The sequence below is a fragment of the Leguminivora glycinivorella genome, chromosome 5 (genome assembly GCF_023078275.1).
Source record: "Leguminivora glycinivorella isolate SPB_JAAS2020 chromosome 5, LegGlyc_1.1, whole genome shotgun sequence".
NCBI lineage: Eukaryota > Metazoa > Arthropoda > Insecta > Lepidoptera > Tortricidae > Leguminivora > Leguminivora glycinivorella.
In genome coordinates, this window is record NC_062975.1 from 22517209 (window position 1) to 22541294 (window position 24086).

Consider the following 24086-nt stretch of genomic DNA (forward strand, 5'->3'; position numbering starts at 1 on the left):
CGCTATAGTTGTTGTGTTATACAGCTAAAAGGTGTTATTAGGAAGTGATGTAAACGTTTATATCAGCATTTTATAGAGCCGCTATAGGCCTGGTCTATAACAGGATCAAATAACCTACTAAAGAACAATATTATTGTATAATAGTGTTAGGAATCACTGTTATGCTATCAATTTGCGCTATTAAGGTTCCCAACAAGCCGCTTATAGTATTTTTAGTAGTCGTATTTTAACAGAAATTAAAACCTAACTATACCACTATTTTGGGATATAGTGGCTTTGGAAAACACTGCTACAGTATTTAACACTGTAGTAGTGATATGAATACCATTATAGAGCTATTTTGCTGTATAATGAAGTTTTCAGGATACGTTTATATAGCTTTGAAAAGCGTTAATAGTCGTTTTCTAATGCCTTTTATATCTCATCGCCGTATACGTCACAATTACTCTTTTATATCACAGAACTGTGGAATAATGGTTTCGGTATCTCTTTTAAAACACAATAGCGTTATAGCTGAGTTTACTATATCTAAATATATAAAAGAAGAAGCTGACTGACTGACATATCAACGCACAGCCGAAACCGCTGGTCCTAGAGATTTCAAATTTGGTACGTAGGTTCCTTATATAGTGTAGAGGAGCACTAAGAAAGGATTTTCCAAAATTCACCTCCTAAGGGGGTCAAATGGGGGTTCAAAGTTTGTATGGGGAAACAAGATTAGTTTGACTATTTTATTCGAAACTTCACAGGAAGATTCCTTAAGACATATGACTGAATACGTGTTTCAGATTTTTTAAAATTTAACCCCCAAAAGGGTGAAAAGGGGGTGATAAAGTCAAAAAATCAATATGGGTATCGTTTTTATGGTTTATCGGGTCGCTGATTACGATAAATACAACGTTTTTAAAATCTAACGAGGCGGAAGTGAAATACCTTCTCCCCTGTTGTGGTGCAATGGGGTTTAAATATCAAAAAAATATATAAAAGAAAATATTGACTGACTGACTGACATATCAACGCACAGCCGAAACCGCTGGTCCTAGAGATGTCAAATTTGGCACGTAGGTTCCTTATATAGTGTAGAGGAGCACTAAGAAAAGATTTTTCAAAATTCGCCTCCTGAGGGGGTCACATGGGGGTTCAATGTCTGTATGGGGAAACAATGTTAGTTTCACTGTTTTATTCGAAACTTCACAGGAGGGATCCTAAAAACATATGACTAAAGACGTGTTTCAGGTTTATTGAAAATTTAACCCCTAAAAGGGTGGAAAGGGGGTGATAAAGTAAAAAAAAAAAATATGGGTATCGTTTTTATGACTAATCGGGTCGCTGATCACGATAAATACAACGCTTTTAAAATCTAACGAGGCGGAACTGAAATACCTTCTCCACTGTTGTAGTGCAATGGGGTTTAAATATCAAAAAATATATAAAAGAAGAAACTGACTGACTGACTAACTGACATATCAACACACAGCCGAAACCGCTGGTCCTAGAGATTTCAAATTTGGCACATAGGTTCCTTATATGGCGTAGAGGAGCACTAAGAAAGGATTTTTCAAAATTCTCCTTTTAAAGGGTGAAATGGGGGGTTCAAAGTTTGTATGGGGAACAAGATTAGTTTGACTATTTTATTCGAAACTTCACAGGTGGATTCCTAAAGACATATGACTAAATACATGTTTCAGGTTTTTTTTTAAATTTGACCCCTAAAGGGTTGCAAAGGGGGTAAAGTCCAAAACACAATATGGGTATCGTTTTTATGGTTTATCGGGTCGCTGATCACGATAAATACAACGATTTTAAAATTATGGGGATGGGGATGGGGATGGGGATGGGGATGGGGATGGGGATGGGGATGGGGATGGGGATGGGGATGGGGATGGGGATGGGGATGGGGATGGGGATGGGGATGGGGATGGGGATGGGGATGGGGATGGGGATGGGGATGGGGATGGGGATGGGGATGGGGATGGGGATGGGGATGGGGATGGGGATGGGGATGGGGATGGGGATGGGGATGGGGATGGGGATGGGGATGGGGATGGGGATGGGGATGGGGATGGGGATGGGGATGGGGATGGGGATGGGGATGGGGATGGGGATGGGGATGGGGATGGGGATGGGGATGGGGATGGGGATGGGGATGGCGATGGGGATAGGAATAGGGGACGGGGACGGGGACGGGGATAGGGATAGGGGACGAGGGACAGGGACGGGAAGGGGACGGGGACGGGGACAAGGATAGAGATAGGGACGGGGATAAGAATAGGGATTGGGGTCGGAATAATCGGTCGGCAATCGATATCTAGGCAGTGTAAAATGCAGGTGGCTCAGTGGGAAGGGATTAAGTAGGCATCGGCGAGTATCCTGCATCCGTAATAACTATTAAATTCAATGTGCTGTAAGAAGATCGTTGTTTGCTTGCCTTTTTAGGGTTCCGCAGTCAACTAGGAATCCTTATAGTTTCGCCATGTCTGTCTGTCCGTCCGTCCGCGGATAATCTCAGTAACTTAGCACTAGAAAGCTGAAATTTGGTACCAATATGTATATCAATCACGCCGACAAAGTGCAAAAATAAAAAATGGGAAAAAATGTTTTAGTATGGTACCCCCCCTACATGTAAAGTGGGGGCTGATATTGTTTTTTTCATTCCAACCCCAACGTGTGATATATTGTTGGATAGGTATTTAAAAATGAATAAGGGTTTACTAAGATCGTTTTTTGATAACATTAATATTTTCGGAAATAATCGCTCCTAAAGGAAAAAAAGTGCGCCCCCCCCCCTCTAACTTTTGAACCATATGTTTAAAAAATGAAAAAAATCATAAAAGTAGAACTTTATAAAGACTTTCTAGGAAAATTGTTTTGAACTTGATAGGTTCCGTAGTTTTTGAGAAAAATACGGAAAACTACGGAACCCTACACTGAGCGTGGCCCGACACGAACTTGGCCGGTTTATATGTTTACGTTTGCAATAAGTATAAGCAAAATGGAAAAAATTGTAAGCGATAATGCAAGGAAGTACTTTTTCCCTAACGACCATAGCGTCGAGATACTGGCTATGTGGGTTGTATGAAGTTTCCAGTATAAATATTTATATAGGTAAAATACATACATATTAGTACCTACTACCTACGCTGTGGTCGCTGTGTAACAATTCTACAATCATTGCAAGAATTTCTTTTAAAACAATAGTAATATGTGTAAGGTACAGTCAGCCAAAAAAGTGGTTTACCACTTTTCAATCAATAGAGTCGAAAAGTGGTAAACCACTTTCTTGGCTGACCGTACAGCAAATAGATTAGTTACAATCCCCCCCCCCCAGTCGAGAATTGCCCCGCTATACCTTAATCGAAATAATCGCGGACAGATGTACCTACAAAGAAACCTACGGATCCAAATGAAAATCTTATTCTTTGTAAACGTTTCAATAAGAATACTTTTATTACGCGGGCGAAGCCGCGGGTAAAAGCTAGTGTTTTATAAAAAAAAAACTGTTTAGAAGATCTTTCTATAGTAAAACATTGAAAACAAGTATTGTTTTCTATATAAAGTACTTATAAGTTAAACTGGATCATAGTTAAAGTCTCATGCAACCCTAATTGAATCCACAATGGCGGGCTTATGGCAGTGAATGCGTATGATAAGTGACATAGTCGAACTATAAAAGCGTATGTTTTACTTCTTGGATCCATAGTAGAAACTATGGTGCCAATAATTTCATTGTATTAAATTATATTTATTTATTTTATTCAAAACAGGTATAAATCGAGGGCGCACTTAAAATACTCCATTAAACTAATATTCTTTGAACGGTAAAATTTCCATCGCATACCTTTTTGCAGTAATGATGGAATTATACGAAATCCAAATTATTTTGATTGACACTAAACTTCACAAGTTCACACGCCACTTTTCATAAAGTTCCTCGTTTAGAACAGTTTTTGTTAAATATTATACACACATTAAATTATTTTAGAAATTTCATTCATTCGCATTAAAAGGGACGGCAACTGCTATTACAGAACAAAAAACCTGTATAACGGAATCTCAAATGCTACTATAGCATAAATTGATACTATAATAGCGTTACTGTGTCCTCTATGTCAACAAATTAGCACAATAGTCATCATCACATCACCATTATAGACCTTAAACGTCACGGATGATACTGCTAAAGCCCTATTATATCACTAAATGGCTGCATAATTGCGCCAAATCGGCTCTACAGTACCAATATAGACTATTTATAGGACCATTTAATGTGATTTAATTTGGTGCTCTCGACCACTATAGGACCAGAAATTGTTACTTGGGCGTCACTAATCGTTCGTGAAAACGGTGTTAAGATGGATTTATAAATCAATTCAAAAGTTTAAAATCCATAACCACATGTATCTACAAATATGTACATAGTTATGGACATATAATCATTCTGAATAAGTTAATAGATTCCATTATGCTTGGACAATTAAGCCGTGGTTTTCTTTACAACTCAGATTAGGTTTTTTATGACATGTTTAAGATAAAAATAAAATATCAAAACAAATTATTTAATAAAGTGCCTCGAGCAACGCGGTATGCTCCATAGGCATTACTAGACAGTTGAAAAATTGCAATAAAAATAGGGCAGTTGTCCGTTCTCAGGTTATTATTTATATTCGTTTGTATTATTATAGATTTTAAGTTAGTTTTGAAATAGGTATAGTATTCTTGTAATATGTCTTGTGATGATGTACCTATTATGTAAATTAAATAATTATATTGAAAAGTATTCTTTTCTACTTTGACGATGTGTAAAGTATTCTTTGAAAATATTCGAAGGGCCAGCGTTCGAAACGCTCATTACACGCCAGCCTTACAAGTAAAGGCTTTCCATCTCCGTCCGTAAGAAAACAGTCGTTCTCCGTCGGTCGCTAGGGCCGGCCGTCGTTCCAAATTCGAAAATTCGAACTTTGCATTCGAAATCGAACTTTGTATTCGATATTCGAAAATTTTAGTTCGAAACGCGAGTGCTTTGTTTTCAGTGCTTCGAAGTGATTGGTTTCGACTTTCGAGAAGAAGACAAAGGTAGGGTGGAGGTATTTTTTAATACTATTGGATATATTTTTATTGAGAATATTAAAATCAGTACCTCTATACAATGAAGACCCTAAGATAGAGTATATAAGCCATATAGGGTCTTTATTTAGGCATTTGCAGTAATTGACGGGGTACATAAGTATAACACTGAGAAATTATTACTATGGCACCAACCCCGAAATCTAATAACCTAACCACAAAACTAAAATTTTGACAAAACCCCCGACACTAACTCGCTTTCAAACAAAAAAAAAATTAAATCGAAATCGGTTCATCCGTTCGGGAGCTACGATGCCACAGACAGACACACATACAGACAGACACGTCAAACTTATAACACCCCGTCGTTTTTGCGTCGGGGGTTAAAAACATCTATAAACGGTCAAAGACAGACAGCCAAAAAGCATGAAACATAATTATATTTCGGGGTTGGTCCCATAGTAAAAGTCTTTTACAGCTATGTAAATGACACGGAAACAAGGGTAATATAAAATATAGGGTACCTGTACAAAATACCTATGTACCTATGTGTTTGTGCGGATAAAACCGTACATACCTATTTAAACAAAACGGCTTATTGATAATTATCCATAAAAAATATCTTAGTATTTTAATCGTTAGCCCTTCGAAAATCAACCTTTGCTGTGTAGATCTTTGAACTTTTGTTGTTGTTAGATTGATGTGGGTACTTTCTAAACGTGGCTAGCACGTGTAATAATTGTGGTCTTCAATTGCGGTGCGTGAGTGCCACTAATGTGTGCTTTTTAAGAGATTTTCTTTGAAGACTTTGATAATATGTCAAATAAATGTTACGATTAATATATTTAAAGTATTTACATAAATACGAGTTTTATATGACACTTGTACGGAAACGAGAAAAAGTTAAAAGGGCCATACGAGTAAATATTGACTGTGCGAATAAATAAAGTAAATCGAAACTCGTGTCAAATAAAAAAAAACTAGCGCGCTAAAAGAAGATTTTTTAATAACATAAAAACCAACTACTTAATGAATTTTCAAAAATGTATTTCCAAAACACAAAAAGGTACTAAAAATTAAACACAGTCAAATAATTTGTGTGTCACAGCGTATCTTATCAGATTTATTACTGTGATAATTAATATGAGAACCGCTAGAGCCATATTATACACACTTTTGGTGCGATTCAAACTTCAAAATAATAATAATAATAATAATAATTAAAAAAAAAAAAATGACGCTGTCAACGTCAGACGTGTTTTTGTAAATTCTCTTGTATTTTTTTCAAATTTTTGCGTTTACATGTTGATTTTATAATTGTTTTTGTGGAAAATATTGCCCACGATACGAGAATTCTATCATGAACACATGGGCAAGAAGCTAACATGACAAATAAGTACAACATGTGTCGACAGCAAAAATGATAACAAGAAGCAAAGCACGCGGACAATCAGCGGTTCTACAAAGCGCACGCCCACCACCCTCGCCCGCCTCGTCCGTCTCCTCGCAACCGCCGTCGAGCGACGAGTTCGCCACCGCCGCGGCTGACACCAGCGAGTCGAGCGACGAGAGCGGGCCGCCGCCACCGCCGCCACGACCACCTGCGCGACGAGGGCGGCCACCGCTGCCGGCACGCTTGGGGCCTGCGGGACATCCTGCCCCGCCCACGGCTCCCGCTGCCGGTGGTGTAGTGCGCCGCATGAGATGGTCTCAGTTGATGAACGAGAACGTCATGCGAGCGTACTATGGGGCTACAGAGGGGGGAACTAGGCTGTCAGCGTATCGTCCAAGAATGCTGCTTCTGTTTCAGACGCTTGAACCCACCACCACCGTATCGGAGCAGCGACTATCGGATCAGGTGCGCGTCATTCAGCGGTCAAGGCGGTTGGATGACGCCACACTTGATCGGCTTCGCCAGGAGGCTCTCGCTGCTCGCGCGGACCCCGCCTCGGGGCGGAATTTGCCCGCCATGTCGCCGGACCCGGTGCCCGAACCCGACCTGACACCGGATGCGCCGCGGGTTGATTCCGGTAACGACGGCGGGGACTTCGCGAGTCAGAGCGTGAGTGAGCCTGCTAATGAGCAACTGAGGAGGTCTTTGGAAGAGGCGATTACGCAGTATCGCTCCACAAACAATCCTAGGCCACGATTACCACGTCTGCCTATGAATAGACGCAATCTAGCGTTAATGGGAGCCTTAAACGCTTTACTAGAGCCATTTATACGGACTAGTAAAGATCTAGATGATACACACTCGATCATGTACTGCGGAGCCATCGCGGCGTGCCGTGTTGCTCGAGTCAAGTTTCCGGACGCTGACCGTGCAACTAGGACCGCCGGAGGTGTCCCTGCATGGCAAGTACGGATCGAGCGTCGTATCAACTCGTTTAGGACTCTCATTTCAAAGCTGATCTGCTTCAGAGGGGGTAATAATCGCCCTCGAGTAATGCGTTTTGTGAACCAGGCATTCGCGGGGACGGACATCAGGCCCCGCGACTATTTGGCCAATGTCACAGAGCGCATCGACTTCCTGAAGCAGAAAGTCTATGCATGGGCAAGCCGTATTCGCCGCTACAGAAAGCGTGTGGACCGATTCCAGCAGAATCGTCTTTTTCAAAGCGACCAAAGGAAAGTATACCGAAGGTGGGAGGAAACCGACCCTCGTGTGTCTGACGTGCGGCTGCCGGATGCTACTGCCATGTCTGATTTCTGGCGTAGCATCTGGTCGGTGCCCGTCGAACACACGGAGAGTGAGTGGATGACCGTTGTCGAACGCGAGTGCGAGAACATCGAACCTATGGGGGCTATCACCATCAGCCCCGACGACGTAAGTTGTGCTACCCGTACGGCCCAGAACTGGAAAAGTCCTGGACCGGACGGATTGCACAACTTCTGGCTAAAATGGTTTCGATGCTCGCACTCGCGTTTGGCAACGCAATTTCAACAAGCCCTCGATCTTGGTTCTCTCCCACCTTCCCTAACAACTGGTGTTACTTTCCTGCTCTATAAGTCCGGTAGTACCACGGAAGCAAAAAACTACAGACCCATTACGTGCTTGCCTACACTTTACAAGCTCCTTACATCCATTTTGAGAGCAAAAATTAACGCGCATATTGTCGCTAACAACATTCTGGCTCCCGCTCAAAATGGATGTAGGGTTGGGTCCCGTGGTACTAAAGAGCTCCTCCTCATAGACATGACCATCTGCCAACAAGTTCGGCGGAACAAGGGAGCCATCTCGGCCGCTTGGATTGACTATAAGAAGGCCTATGATTCGGTGCCTCATTCATGGCTGAGAAGGGTATTGGAGCTGTATAAACTTGATGCAGCTTTAATATCCTTCCTGGCTGCATGTATGAGGCAGTGGACCACAGTCCTTCGTCAACCAGGAGGCAGGGATGGCCCCCTGGCCCGCAGGACTTCATAAGGATTGAGCGAGGAATATTCCAGGGTGACAGTTTGAGTCCATTATGGTTCTGCCTAGCTCTGAATCCCCTCAGCACGCTGCTGAAGGATTCTGGGCTAGGTTGCCGGCTTCGGAGAGAGGGTGAAGTCATCTCTCACCTTCTGTACATGGACGATCTCAAACTATTTGCACCGAACACCCAAGACCTGATGGTGCTATTGAAAACCACAGAAGTTTTCAGTACCGCCATCAGAATGGAGTTTGGTGTCGATAAGTGTGCGGTCATGCATGTACAGCGGGGGAGGTTGTAAATTCAGAACATTTTCAACTTTCTGAGACGATGTCGTTCAGATCTATCTCTGAATCAGAAACCTATAAGTACCTTGGTATGTCACAGTCGTTGGGTATTGAGGATGTTGGCATTAGACGGTCGGTGAAGGAGCGCTTTTTCAGTCGGCTCACAAAAGTCCTTAACAGTCTTTTGTCAGGAGGCAACAAAGTGCGCGCCTTTAACGCCTGGGTAATGCCTCTACTCACATACTCCTTTGGCATACTACGGTGGACCCAGACTGAGCTGGACGCCCTGGATCGGAGGGTCCGTTCACTGCTTACCACACATCGTATGTTACACCCGCGCTCGTCTGTTATGAGATTGTACATCCCACGGAAGTGCGGAGGTCGAGGCTTCCTAAACGCCAAAGATCTCCACAACCGTGAGGTGTACAATCTCAGGAATTACTTCCTTAACAACGAGTGTGGGATGCATCGTGATGTGGTGGCAGTTGACGGAAACCTCACGCCGCTCTCCTTGGCGAAAGAGAACTGGCGCAAACCTGTGGTACTAAGTACTGCGGACCGCAGGGCGGTATGGGAGAGCAAGCAGCTACACGGGCGGTTCTACAAGGCCCTCACGGGACCCGATGTAGACCTACTCGCATCGGTGAACTGGTTACGATTCGGGGACCTCTTCGGAGAAACCGAGGGTTTTGCCTGTGCAATTGCGGACGAAGTTATGATGACGAACAACTACCGGAAATATATCCTGAAGGACGGTACGGTCGACATTTGTCGGGCATGCCGCCGTCCCGGAGAGTCACTCAGGCATATCATTTCCGGTTGTTCTCATCTTGCTAACGGCGAGTACTTGCACAGACATAATCTCGTAGCCAGGATTATTCACCAGCAACTTGCTCTTCAATACGGCAGTTCTTGAAAATGGTCGTGCCACGCTCTATTGGGATCGATCTATTATCACTGACAGGACTATTGTAGCCAATAAGCCTGACATTGTGATAATAGATCGACTGCAACGCCGGGCAGTGCTCGTTGACATCACCATCCCCCATGATGAGAATCTCGTGAAAGCCGAGAAGGACAAGTCCAGTAAGTACCTAGACTTGGCTCACGAGATAACCGCCATGTGGGATGTTGATTCAACGATCATTGTTCCGATAGTCGTTTCAGCGAACGGTCTCATAGCGAAGAGTCTCGACCAACATCTTAAGAGACTCTCGCTAGGTGGCTGGATCAAGGGCCAGATGCAGAAGGCGGTGATCTTGGACACGGCGCGGATAGTCCGACGGTTCCTCTCTCTGCAGCCCTAACCACCGGCAGCTTGGGCCCTGCCCCGCTGCTGGCGGCACCCTAGGTTAGGTTTTTTATAATGTGTTTATATGTTTTTTTATATTGTTTTGTATGTGTTTTTGTATTTTACTTTTATATCCATATTATAAACAGCCTAGCCTAAGATATAAAATAAATACTGGGAATAATAATAATATATACTTTATTGTGCACCACTTATTAAAAGGAGATTACATTAATAAAACGATTAAAACTAGGTAACAACAGGCGGTCTTATCGCTTAAAAGCGATCTCTACCAGACAACCTTTGGGTAGCAGGAAACAAATTACCAGAAACAATGAAACGGGTAGTGCCAACATGAAAATTACGTGTAGAATAAAACTGCACACATCAAAAACTAAGAAATAAGTAGTTACATAAACATAAATATTTTATTTATACCTAAATAATAAAATACATACAATACATAGCAAAAAAAAAAATATATACATATAAAAACATACACAAATATATTATATAAATATAAAGGCAAATCAAGGTAGTGAGAGGTAATGAGTTTTCAAAAGACTTTTAAATAAGGGAAGGGATTTTGCACATCTGACATCCAACGGTAATGCATTCCACAAACGAACAGCCCGAAAAGTGAAAGAGTTAACAAAGAATTTAGAAGATGAAGATGGAGGAACAAGAAGAAGCTTCTCCGCACACCTCGTAGAAGACAGATAGCTAAAACGTTTTTTAAGATAAGGAGGTGTGGTTGGGTTATAGAGAATATTATACAGAAGGATTAGAATATGTGAGTTGCGACGCTGACGAATGGGGAGCCACTTGAGCTGAGCACGAAATTCAGAAACATGGTCGTATTTACGAAGGCCAAATAATGTTAAGATACGTCAAATAGAAGAACAACGTAGTGACGTATCAGGAGCTCAAAAAAAGTAGCAAAGCGAAGAAAGGAATGACGATTTCTGCACAAATAAGAGCTAAATAAATATTAAATATAAAATTGGCGGTAAGCTCAAAAAGGCTTGTGTTGTGGGTACTCAGACAATGATAAACATATATAAATACTTATATACATAGAAAACATCCATGACTCAGGAACAAATATCTGTGCTCATCACACAAATAATTTCCCTTACCGGGATTCGAACCCGGGACCACGGCGTAGCAGGCAGGGTCATTACGCGCTAGGCCAGACCAGTCGTCGTCAGCTAGATTAACGTCAAATATTATCGACAATGATATGGACATGGATCAGATCAGTGCCCTATTGCACAAAACTTACAACTACAATTTTACAAGTGTCAAGTTACAAGTTTGTAATAATACAAGTATGTATGTGAAATGATCCTGCCTGCTAAGTCGCGATTCTGGGTTCCCCAAGGGCTTTAATTTGTGTGATTAGTACAGATATTTATTTCTGAGTCGTCGATAAACGAGTAGGTATTTGTATATTGATATCGTTGTCTGAGTACCCACAACGCAAGCCTTCTTGAGCTCACCGTGGGACTCAGTCAAAATATGTAACAATCATATTACCTAACATTTATTTATTTATAACGTCTCTTTTAACTAAAATTACTTTAGACTCTGCCTTATCGACGTATCTTAAAATTACTTTAAACTTTGAATCGCGCCGTGAGAAAAGGTATTCGAAGTGACACAGATTATCTTGACCGTAGGTTCGGCGACAGGTTTTGATTGAAAAGAATGTGACATTTTTAGGTCTACATGTACAATCTATCTACCGCTATCTACCGTTATTTATTTTGGATGGTGTTTAGGAAAAATGTGTCAACCCACATTCATTTCTTAAGAAAATTTCAATTCTAACCGTGAACATTATATAAAAGTGATGTCGTTGTCAGCAATTTAAACGTACAATAGTATTTTTCAAACGAGAAAAAAACGGCGAAAACTGTTTGTCTCTCTCTCTGTGTGTGTGTGTGTGTGTGTGTGTGTGTGTGTGTGTGTGTGTGTGTGTGTGTGTGTGTGTGTGTGTGTGTGTGTGTGTGTGTGTGTGTGTGTGTGTGTGTGTGTGTGTGTAAATAGGTTTAAAACATTTTCAGCCACTGAATAAAATTTGTAAGAGATATGACTTTGACAAGAGATTGTGTAGTAGATATAAAAAAATCGCTGACAGATGTAACCTCAATACAATTTAAAATCAAAATCAAAGCTTAAGTTTAATTCAAAATCTCGCAAAATTGTACTAAGGTTACATCTGTCAGCGAGATTTTACTACACTACAATTTTCTTACAAATTTGATTCAGTGGCTGAAAATGTTTTAAACCTATTTAGTATAGAGGCAAACCTTTCGATATTTTTTTAGTCTTTTCAAATTCCAGTCTAGTCGTCAATGAATTTTTTGTCATAATATTAATATCAATCAGTAAAGAGGGGCGTCTTAAACTTCGAAGTGTTTCTCTATGTCTTGCCTAGAAAGGAAACCATTGGATATTCCGTATCTTTAGAAAGCGAGGCGTTAATTATTACAATTAAAACTTCACCCCTTTCCTCCTACGCATCACATTCTCGACTCAAATCGGGCCCGTGTTAGACCTGATTTAGACGGCGTGTGAACTCGCATACGATTTTAGTTACATTGCGGGATGTTGAGGGTACATACAATTTTGCACAGCCATCAAATACCGCAATGTTATAAAACTCGTATGCGAGTTCTCGTTCCGTCTAAATGGGCCCTTACTCTTCACACATGTGACATTCCGCCATCGGGCCCTCGTAACATTGAACGCCGTGCCGCGTGAGTGAACTCTTTCGACAGGGAAGTGCAATGCACGGCCTCGCACGGATGCAGTTGCAACAGGCTACTTGTTTTATATGTTGCTTAATGCGAGCAAAGGGCTAGTGAGACTTTACAAAAGTCAGGACAATTTTAATCATACACATACATATCGTCACTACTTTTAAAAAAACTTGTATCTTCGTCTGTCAATGAAAAGAAAATTGTAGTGAGTATGTTGGAAGGCATATAGACTTACTGCGTTTTAACTTTGAGGAGCAGCGTGAGATACGAGATTTTTTCAAAGTAGTGACGATATACTAGTATATTGGCGTTGAAATTCTAAGTCCGCAGGGTCCCAATGAGCACGAGTTTTTTTGCTGATCACGCAGCGTCCGATTGACGTAAATGTCTAGTTGTCTACCGAAGAGTTTGCGAATTCCTACACAAAACGCGTGAGCGCGTATGAGCGCTTACGCGGGGCTCCTATTTTGTGAAATTTGACTTTCGGCCATTTTCGAGTGTGCCGCTTTGTCAGTTTATTCATATAAAGATACAGGTAAATCTCGCCGACAAAGTTGGACGTTTTAATATTTAAACACACTCACATTTGTAGATTCCTAACGAATCTAACCTACCTATATCTAGACAGTTTGCGTTTAGACCAGTTTGCGACTATACGATTTTTTTAGCTCTTACAAAAGTGCAGCCTGTCTTTTCTTACCTACACATTGTTTACGGAAACATTCTTGCCTTCAACATAATATATTAGATGCACCTGAATAACGGAAGTGATTGGATATTATAATCTTATATTATACATTGTAATTGTTTTCCTCAATGAATAATTATTATCAAAGAGGTATTGATCTACCTAGATCATTTATTATACAATATACTTACATACCTATTTTATTTTAAATACTTAATAAATATCACCGGAAAATTACTACGGTACTTATTTAAAACCTTCAAAGCTCGGCCACACATTTGTTTTGAGAGCGTAGGCGGAGCGTTAGCGGAGCGCAATGATAGCGGTGCGCCGGACGAACGCAGCGCTGGCGTTGCGCCCAGCGGACGCCGCCGGCGGGAAGTAACGAGCGCGGATTGCGAGCGCAATGCGCGCCGATTGCGAGCGGAACGCCAGCGTTCGTCCGGCGCACCGCTATCATTACCGACTTTCGAACGGCGACTTCGTGCGTCCGAAATTCAATAACAAAAAATAAAACCGCCTTCAAAAAAAGCGTGTTACAAAACACGGAGAAACTAAAAAGCCAAAAATAATAAACCTTCGAATTCAGATTTCTTATCGGATTGCAATAATCTAAACATCCAAATTATAAACAAATCAATTATTTTTGTAGTCGGTACCAGACCTGTTCGTCGCCTTTCTATTTCCTGTTTGCCCCACCCAACCATACGCAGGCTGGCCCCGACTCCAAAAATAATTGATTTGTTTATAATTTGGATGTTTAGATTATTGCAATCCGATAAGAAATCTGAATTCGAAGGTTTATTATTTTTGGCTTTTTAGTTTCTCCGTGTTTTGTAACACGCTTTTTTTGAAGGCGGTTTTATTTTTTGTTAAAAAGTTAATTTATTTGTTGATTTTTAGTGGTTCCTAGTGATATTATATGTATCAGTCCGAATATATGAACAGTAGTGAAAGAATTATCCTTTAACTCCTAACCGTTGAGGAGTTGACCTTCCATCATCAGCTCAGCCACATAAAATTATTACCATCAGGCGTAAATACTGGTGTACCTTTGAAAAATACACTAAGAACATTACATGTGCCTATAACATTTGAAGAGTTCCCTCGATTTCTCCAAGATCCCATCATCAGAACCCGACTTGGTGCCAATGGGACCATCTCGGGGTTATACCCGTTCGATCAAAAAAAAAATTTTGAAAATCGGTCCACGATCCTCGGAGATATCGAGTAACATACATACAAAAAAAAAAAAAAACATTCAGTTGAATTGAGAACCTCCTCCTTTTTTGAAGTCGGTTAAAAATCGATCCACTGCACCGAAATTGCTAGAAAACGTACGATGTCTCTCCTACACACGCGTAAAATGGCCATCGTTGCACTTGTATCATATCATATCGTATTATAATTAGTAATCAGAGATCAGCGTCGTAGATCGCGATTCGCGACGCGGTAATAACAATAAACAAGTGATTTGATAGCGAGCTGTGTAATTACGTTCGGCATGGTGAGTTTCCTTTGGATTTCTAGACTCTTCCTTTCACACAAGGCTTGGAAAAACACTTAAGGTACAGCGGAGCAAATCTCGACTGGGGGGCAAATATAAGTGGTCCATTTTTTCCATGTTTTACAATGCTTGCATTATTAAATAGAGTGTCCACCGGCTATAATTATATGGTAGGCGTGTTCAGTGGATACATGTAGAACTCAACATCATAGTGTATTAATGAAAAAAATGGATTAGTTACAATCGCCCCCCAGTCGAGATTTGTCCCGCTGTACCTTACATTTATGATTTCAAAATATTTCCGTACCTGAGAGGTATAACACTGTAAGTGCCATTTTAGTAATTTTACAGGAGAGCGATGCGAACAATAGAAACGAAGTTTTAGTGACAGTTTTTTTATACTAATTAACAGTAAATATATTAAGCATTATTATTTGGTGGTTTTTGATACATCAAAGTAATAAAAACTACATATTTTGGACAAACATTTTTAGGTCACAATAATTTAGGGCACTTTTAAGATTTGGAATTTTTCATTCACAATCTATAGACGTTATATTATTAATTAGTACATCACGTCAGACGCCGGGAAAGAAGGGCTTACAGGGTGAGTACATATAGCTAGGTAGGCGCTATTTTAAACAAAAAAACTTGTTGCACGAACATGAAAACTGTTTTTTTTTTTTTCTATCAGTGTAGGACCCAAATTCTGACCTGTAAAGTCACAAATAACAATTTCTGATGAGCATCTACAATATTCATGTATGATTTCAAACGGAAGTAGGTACACTTAGAAAACGAGGTAGTATTACGGGAAACCCACGTTTTGACGTAATCTAGTCTAATCTCTAGTTAACGATACATAATGACTGGTCTATGTATTACTGCATCAAGATATATGAACTGTTTTAGCTTAGACGTAGAATTCCTGTGATATCATATGAATCTACCTTCCTCTATTAGATAGGAAATATCTATTCCTTTCTTTCTTATTTCACAGTTCCTATTTTTTAACCGACTTCTTTACTGAAATAATTTTTAAGAAAAAAAAACCGCCGCCTTTGGGGTTCTGGTGAAAGCTACTTGCGAATGTTGGATTATGTAGAAATGTGTAGGTATTTTTTTAAACTGCTTTTATTGCTTTAATTATTTGATGGCAACATAAATCAATATACGTATATATTAAGGTTTGAGGAGTTTCCTCAATTCCTCATGAATCCGATTATAAGAAATCGAAGCTTGACAAAATTTGACTTGAAAAGTCAATATGCTTAACAAATATTTTAACGAAATAAATGTTACTGTTCTGAACTTAAATGCATGCTGTTCTTATAAAAATACCAAAGTCACTATAAGTGTGCCGTTCAGATTTGAGGAGTTCGGTTCTGACCATCATCTGCAGTTCCACTGCACCAAATGTCACTATTCTGGACGTAAGTGCAAGTGCATGCTGTTCTTATAAAAATACCAAAGTCACTATAAGCGTGCCGTTCAGATTTGAGGAGTTCCGTTCTGACCATCATCAGGAGTTCCACTGCACCAAATGTCACTGTTCCGTACGTAAATGCATGCTGTTCCTTTAAAAACACAAACATCGCCATATGTATGCCTTTCAGATTTGAGGAGTTCCCTCGATTTCTCCAGGATCCCATCATCAGAACTGGGTTCTGAGAAAAATGGGACAAATTTGTATGCATATACATTTAATCAAAAAAAACAAATACATTTAATCAAAATCGGTCCAGTAACGACGGAGATATCGAGGAACAAACATTAAAAAAAAAATACAGACGAATAGAGAACCACCTTCTTTTGAGAGATTTGAGGCGGCGGTTAAATAAAGAAGGAGGTTATTAGGTTTCATATCTTTATTTTTATTTTTTATGTATGCCACCCTATCTATTGCTCCGAGACCCGTGGAACGATTTCAATAATTCTTTTTTTGTTTGGAGCGACCTCCAAGATGGTCTCATATTAAGCTGGAGCTGTTCTGATGATGGCTTCCATGAAGAGTTGAGGGAATTAATCAAATTTTAAAGGCACTTCACTTTTATGATAAAGGTAACAAAGTACAGATGTTATATGACTCACAGTCTTTATAGACAAAGAGCTAATATCTATGTATTACTTTTTGGATTGGCACCGACTTTAAACATGTCCGTCGGGAACGCGATATTACTTAAAATAATGATAATATTTTATTTTTCCCCTCACTAGCTCGGAAACACGTGTTTTGTCCTTTAATACCAGCGGGTAAAAACACATTTTATCCACTAGTGGGTAAAGTAATTTGACCTTGAATAAAGTCAAATTAACTGCTTTAAAATTGATTAAAGTCAAATTGGTAAAATTGGAATCTAGTAATAAAGATGATTTACCACCTGTGGAACTACTGGAAGCAGTGATAAACGCATTTTTTTGCGTTGTAGTTTCCTCGCTATAGTGAGGGGAAAAGTTTTGTGTTACACTCGGGTGCAAATGTATTTTACTTCTCGTGTGTTAAAAACTCGCAAGTTCAGGATTCTATTCTCGAACCACTCGCTTCGCTCGTGGTTCAACTATAGAATCCTTTCACTTGCTCCTTTTTCAATTCCACACTCGGCGTTAAAATACAACTTTGCCCCCTTGTATAACAAATAACTATTTTCCTTTTTGAAGTCGGTTGTATTTTTTTGTAAAATTATTTCCATAGGAAATATTTTAATTTGTGTTTTTTAGTAAACACACTACTATTATTTCAGTTTATAGTTAATAATTTAATATGAAAAATATTTAGAAATAAACCAGACTTTTTCTGACACAAATTACATGAATGTCCTGGAGCCCATTTCTCAAAACTGAAAGTTACAAGTTAAAACCGGAAATCTCTTTCCAACTTGTCATATTAGACATTGACTACCACCTTGTAAAATGTAACTTGTAGCTTCGAGGAATGGGCCCCTGGGCCCCATTTCTCAAAACTGAAAGTTACAAGTTACAAGTGGAAGTCTCCGACTTGTCATATTAGACAGTGACTACCAATTGTAAACTGTAACTTGTAGCTTCGAGATATAGGCCCCTGGCCGGGAAATGTACGGTCGAGGAAATTCTTTTAGCAATTTCAAGTACATTTGTTTGACACATACTTACTAAGAGCTGTCAAGTGTAAAGTGAACCCTTAACTGCTAAAGAACCAATTTTCTTGGCCGAAAATTAAACTATTCTTTTTTTTTTCAATTATAAATGGGCAAACTCTTGGCCACAGACTAGCCAAAGGCAACGACGTGGCCTACGATGGAGTGAGCTCGCCCAGAAGATGCCTGTTCACTCTTGATTTGAAGGTTGCCGGGTTATTATGAGCTCAGAAATGTAGCTAATATTATTCAAACTAATTTACTGCACATAAAAAGTTTTCTTATATTTATTCATTAATACATACATCGAATACCAACATCAATCTAAAAAGTATCTAAAATAGAATTATCGAATCATCAACCATTTTAATTTGAAATCATTATTCACTTTGCTGCAACAAAACTGCAACAAAATGAAACACTCGCTCTAATTTTCCAATTTCCGACAACTCACCACTTTGAAACAAAACACGTACAAAATAAAATCATTCGTTAACACGTAATAATTATGTTACTTTATACTGTAATTTTGCATTAGTAATGGATGGTTTGTTTAATGCGAAGCCAAAGGCTAAATGAGTGCATTTTTAAAACTGCCAATCATTACTTTATTCATGCGTCCGCACTGTCAACATAGCTGGAACATGCATTTCTAAATTGCACGGAAAGAAATTGTAAGCATAAACTTAATAATAGCACAACAAGAGGCAGAGTTAATCTGATCGAGCATCGTGTATCACTGGCAGCTTATTTAGCCTAGCAGCTTGAACATGTCATGCACACTTAAAAGTCTTTGCTGCGGTGGCGTCGTTGATCGGGTCGCCACCTTCCCGAATAAAGGTTGAGGGAGGTGATGGCTGAAATACGCGTCATACTTGTGAACGGGTGCCGTCTGTGAAGACCGGTCTGTTTAAGCTTACTGGGGCTGTTATAACTTAGTAACTTTAATTCTAATTTTTATTAAATTAGGACACTTTGTTCGGTTGTCGTTTGTCTCCTTTCTTTTAGTGAATATTTTAAATACATGATTTTGACTCTTGGAGACCATCTCTAAGGAGAATTAGATTAAGTATACATTTTATCTTTAGTTGTAACATTTAGAGTCATTTGCACCTCTAAAGTAATTTTAGACTTTTTTTTTGTATTTGTACTTTTTATATTTAGTGTAGTTCTTGGTTGTAATTCGACATTTAGAGACCTTCTACATCTATAATTAATTTTATAGAGTTAACTTTAGTTAGAACTTAGAATTAGTATATAATAATATCAATTGTAATTTCAATTCAATTTTAAATATTTTCTAAATATGTACATGTGACGTGTAAATGTGCCCCTGTGGCCTATTTGCTGAATAAATTATTTTGATTTTGATTTTGCTATATAGTTATCTGAGTACCCATGCAAATTTATTTAATAAACTCAATATTTTCGAAAGAATAATAATAGTAAGGATTATTTATATAGCATTTATTATCTTCAGATTAAGAATCGTACCTCCATTGTTTAGCAATAGCATCATCTATTAAAGACTATCTTAACTAAACTTACTGCTGATGTCTTCAATTCTTTTTTAAATGTGTATTGATGATATGATATTAATATAAAAAAACCGGCCAAGAGCGTGTCGGGCCACGCTCAGTGTAGGGTTCCGTAGTTTTCCGTATTTTTCTCAAAAACTACTGAACCTATCAAGTTCAAAACAATTTTCCTAGAAAGTCTTTATAAAGTTCTACTTTTGTGATTTTTTTCATATTTTTTGAACATATGGTTCAAAAGTTAGAGGGGGGGGACGCACTTTTTTTTCCTTTAGGAGCGATTTTTTCCGAAAATATTAATATTATCAAAAAACGATCTTAGTAAACCCTTATTCATTTTTAAATACCTATCCAACAATATATCACACGTTGGGGTTGGAATGAAAAAAAATATCAGCCCCCACTTTACATGTAGAGGGGGTACCCTAATAAAACATTTTTTCCATTTTTTATTTTTGCACTTTGTTGGCGTGATTGATATACATATTAGTACCAAATTTCAGCTTTTTAGTGCTTACAGTTACTGAGATTATCCGCGGACGGACGGACAGACAGACATGGCGAAACTATAAGGGTTCCAAGTTGACTACGGAACCCTAAAAAGCATGTCATTTGTCCTTATAAAAAATAAAAACATAAAAAAATATTTGGGGATAATATGATTTTGGCAACTTACAGGCTGCGAAACAGCGCCATCTAGTTCTAAGCCTAAAAGGTCCATACATTTCAGGGGTACGCTTTTATATATGGGCTTTGTCTGTCCTGGTATCCTTGATAAGAAAGAAAGAAAAGGCTCTTTTGAAATCTCACGGTGTTTTACTTATTATGTCAGGATATTCTTAGGCAAATCATAATACACCGCCTTTTTTCACCCCCGACCCGGGTGTTATGAGTTTGACGTGGCTGTCTGTCTGTCTGCGTGTCTGTCTGTGGCATCGTAGCTCCCGAACGGATGAACCGATTTAGATTTAGTTTTTTTTTGTTTGAAAGCTGAGTTAGTCGGGAGTGTTCTTAGTTATGTTTCATGAATATCGGTCCACAATGTCGGGAGTTTTTTTTTTTTTGTGGTTAGGTTGCATAAGCTAGCTATAGTATAAAGAAAACAAATGTTACTATTCCGTGTCCATTTCACTTATAAATGTCTTTTTCCCCTCACTAGCTCGGAAACACGTGTTTTGTCCTTTAATACCAGCGGGTAAAAACGCATTTTATCCACTAGTGGGTAAAGTAATTTGACCTTGAATAAAGTCAAATTAACTGCTTTAAAATTGATAAAAGTAGGTGAATCTAGTAATAAAGATGATTTACCACCTGTGGAACTACTGGAAGCAGTGATAAATGCATTTTTTGCGTTGTAGTTTCCTCGCTATAGTGAGAGGAAAAGTTTTGTGTTACACTCGGGTGCAAATGTATTTTACTTCTCGTGTGTTAAAAAAACTCGCAAGTTCAGGATTCTATTCTCGAACCACTCGCTTCGCTCGTGGTTCAACTATAGAATCCTTTCACTTGCTCGTTTTTCAATTCCACACTCGGCGTTAAAATACAACTTTGCCCCCTTGTATAACAAATAACTATAGAGTGATTCTAACCCAAAACACTTTAGATACGGTTCACTAACCTACTAGGTCAGATCGGTCCGTTACGATATCATCAAAATCCTTATGTATTAAAAGCGGTATGAGTATGACTGACACACACATGACACGTACATAAGTACTGACGCTTTAAAAAAAAACCGGCCAAGTGCGAGTCAGACTCGCGCACCGAGGGTTCCGTACAAACCTGCATTTGATATGAATTTCAACTTGATAGCTCTACGCGTTCATGAGGAAAAAAGTAATAAGTTTATATTTATTAAAAAATATATATTTTGTAATGTAACTAAAAATTTAAGGTTTTCGGAATTTTTCCTTTATGTGTGCTATAAAACGTTGCTTCATGCCAAATTTCAAGATTCTAGGTCGACTGGAAGTACCCTTTAGGTTTTGATTCCCTTGCGAGTACTTGCGAGTTTCAAAATATGCAGCTTAAATTGCTGTTTCTTTTGATTGCGTTGACATAGAAGTTTGATTTTGTTACAGCTTAAAGGTATTATAGACCTGAGTATTTGGTATGAATTTCAATTTAATACCTCTACGCGTTTATGAGGAAATGGGTAGTAAGACTTATATTGACCGGGATATAGACCGTGATTACCTTTTTGATTTTTGTCGAGCTCCCGATATTTCGACGCAGTTGCATGCATCATGATCACGGAAAACTGAACGAAATATCGGGAGCTCGACAAAAATCAAAAAGGTAATCACGGTCTATATCCCGGTCAATATAAGTCTAATGAAAATAACCGTGAATCATTCAAAACTCTTAATGGGTAGTAAGGTTAAAATTATTAAAAAAATATATATTATGTGATGTAACTAAAAATTTATGGTTTTCGTAATTTTTCCTTTATCTATGCTATAAGACGTTGCTTCGTACCAAATTTCAAGATTCTGAGTTCACGGGAAGCACCCTGTAGGTTTTGATTCCCTTGCAAGTGTCGAAAATTTGCGGCATAAACGGCTGAATCTTTTGATTGCGTTGGCTTAGAAGTTTGATTTTTTCACAGCTTCAAGGGACAGTAGACCTGAGTAATTGATATAAATTTCAGCTTCATACCTCCACGCGTTCCTGAGAAAAAGGGTCTTGACAGACGGACGGACGGACAGACGGACAACAAAGTGATCCTATAAGGGTTCCGTTTTTTCCTTTTGAGGTACGGAACCCTAAAAACAAACATTGCTTTCAAGAGACTGGATTGGTGAGCAAAATAGAAAAAAGTATCCAACCGTTCCCACATTAGAAGAATAATATATATATTATCCTATCATACACGTGAGAAAATTATGAACCACGTGTATCATGTTAGTTTTATCAAAGTATGTAACTCCGTATAGACAGCTGCAGTCTAAGAAACAATCGTACCTCAGATCCATATAGAAAAAGGTACGGTGGTGGCCTAGATGGCGTTACACCTTTGGGGAACGCTCGGCTAGATGGCGCTAATATTATTTTTTGTCATTTTAACACACATCAAGCTAAGAATATGGGCCAAATTGTCAAAACTGAGGTTCAAAAGTTTTTAACTTGTGTCGAGAGATGTCAGTCTACTGTGATTACATTATTTTACTTTGACAGCAACTCTTTACTTTCTATAATACTCAATCCTCTTTGGTTTTATCGTTATTTTTGCCCATTCAAAAAACATATCGTCACTACTTTTAAAAAACTTGTATCTTCGTCTGTCTATGAAAAGAAAATTGTAGTAAGTATGTATGGAATGCATATAGACTTACTGCGTTTTTACTTTGAGGAGCAGCGTGAGATACGAGATTTTTTCAAAGTAGTGACGATATTTGTGTCGTGTTTTTGTTACTTTCACAGGTGGTTTACCGTTGCAGAACTTGAATTTGGTCTTATTAATATACAGCGTGGGCCCTTTTATCTCGACACACCTATTTCTAACTGTATTTTTTGGTTAATATGCATAACGCGATGCAGTTAACCGAATTTTTGTGTAATATAAAAAAGTAATTTAAATGATTTTAGGTAATTAGTTTCGTTAAAGAATAAATTTTAGAATAATAATGAAATTTTGTTACGTAAATATGGCTTTTAAAGCAAATTAGGGAGCATTTATTTCTGCCCCTCTAGCACAACTTGCCTTGTCGCGCGCGAGTCCATACTTGAAGTCGCGCTTGATGTATCAAACACATTAATATGACATTGACAACGCTGTCCTAAGGCGCTAGCGCTAGAGTAAGTACTCTTATAAAAAAAAATTACGCTACCTAATAGCGCAATCAAAAATGTCCAAAGTTGTCTAAGCGTATGGCCTAAGTGGACGATCGGAGAGAAGCGTTCGGCGGGGCGTGGAGCGGGCCGGGCGAGCGTGCGTCGACCATATGCAGTGTCGACTCAGGACACTTGTATGACCTTCAATTGTTTTGATATGCAGTTTGGCCCGCCCCGCTACACGCCCCGCCGAACGCTCCGCTCCTAGCGTCCACTCAGGCCTAACACTTACGGTCCAGCCACGACATTGGTCTAAGCGCGACAGCGGTGAGCGGCAGCCATACGTGCGAATGAAAAGTCCCATCGCTGTGTCTCGCTCCAATATATGGCCGCCGCTCACCGCTGTCGCGCTTAGCCCAATGTCGTGGCTGAGCCGTAACACTTACAGGTACCTATTTATAAATTCTCTTCATTGCCACTATTCAGTCAATGGTCATTTCCAAACTCAAATGGAATTGAGCGGGGCATGTTGCCAGGCTGAGTGATGGCAGGTGGACCAAAATGTTGACCGAATGGTGGCCGCTATCGGATGTAAGAAGCGCCTAGCATCCGTTATCTCGTTGGGTGGACGACATTCGAAAAA

The 24086-nt window shown here is 39.3% G+C and overlaps 1 protein-coding gene across 1 annotated transcript in view; it reads left to right on the forward strand.

Annotated features, from left to right (window-relative positions):
* Window positions 1-4917: 4917 nt before the first annotated feature.
* The window catches only part of LOC125226627 (elongation of very long chain fatty acids protein-like), a 58437-nt gene continuing 39268 nt past the window's right edge, over window positions 4918-24086 (forward strand). The window contains exon 1 of the mRNA XM_048130661.1: window positions 4918-5073. The gene's annotated coding sequence lies outside the window, so the exon portion shown is untranslated. The remainder of the gene's footprint in view (window positions 5074-24086) is intronic.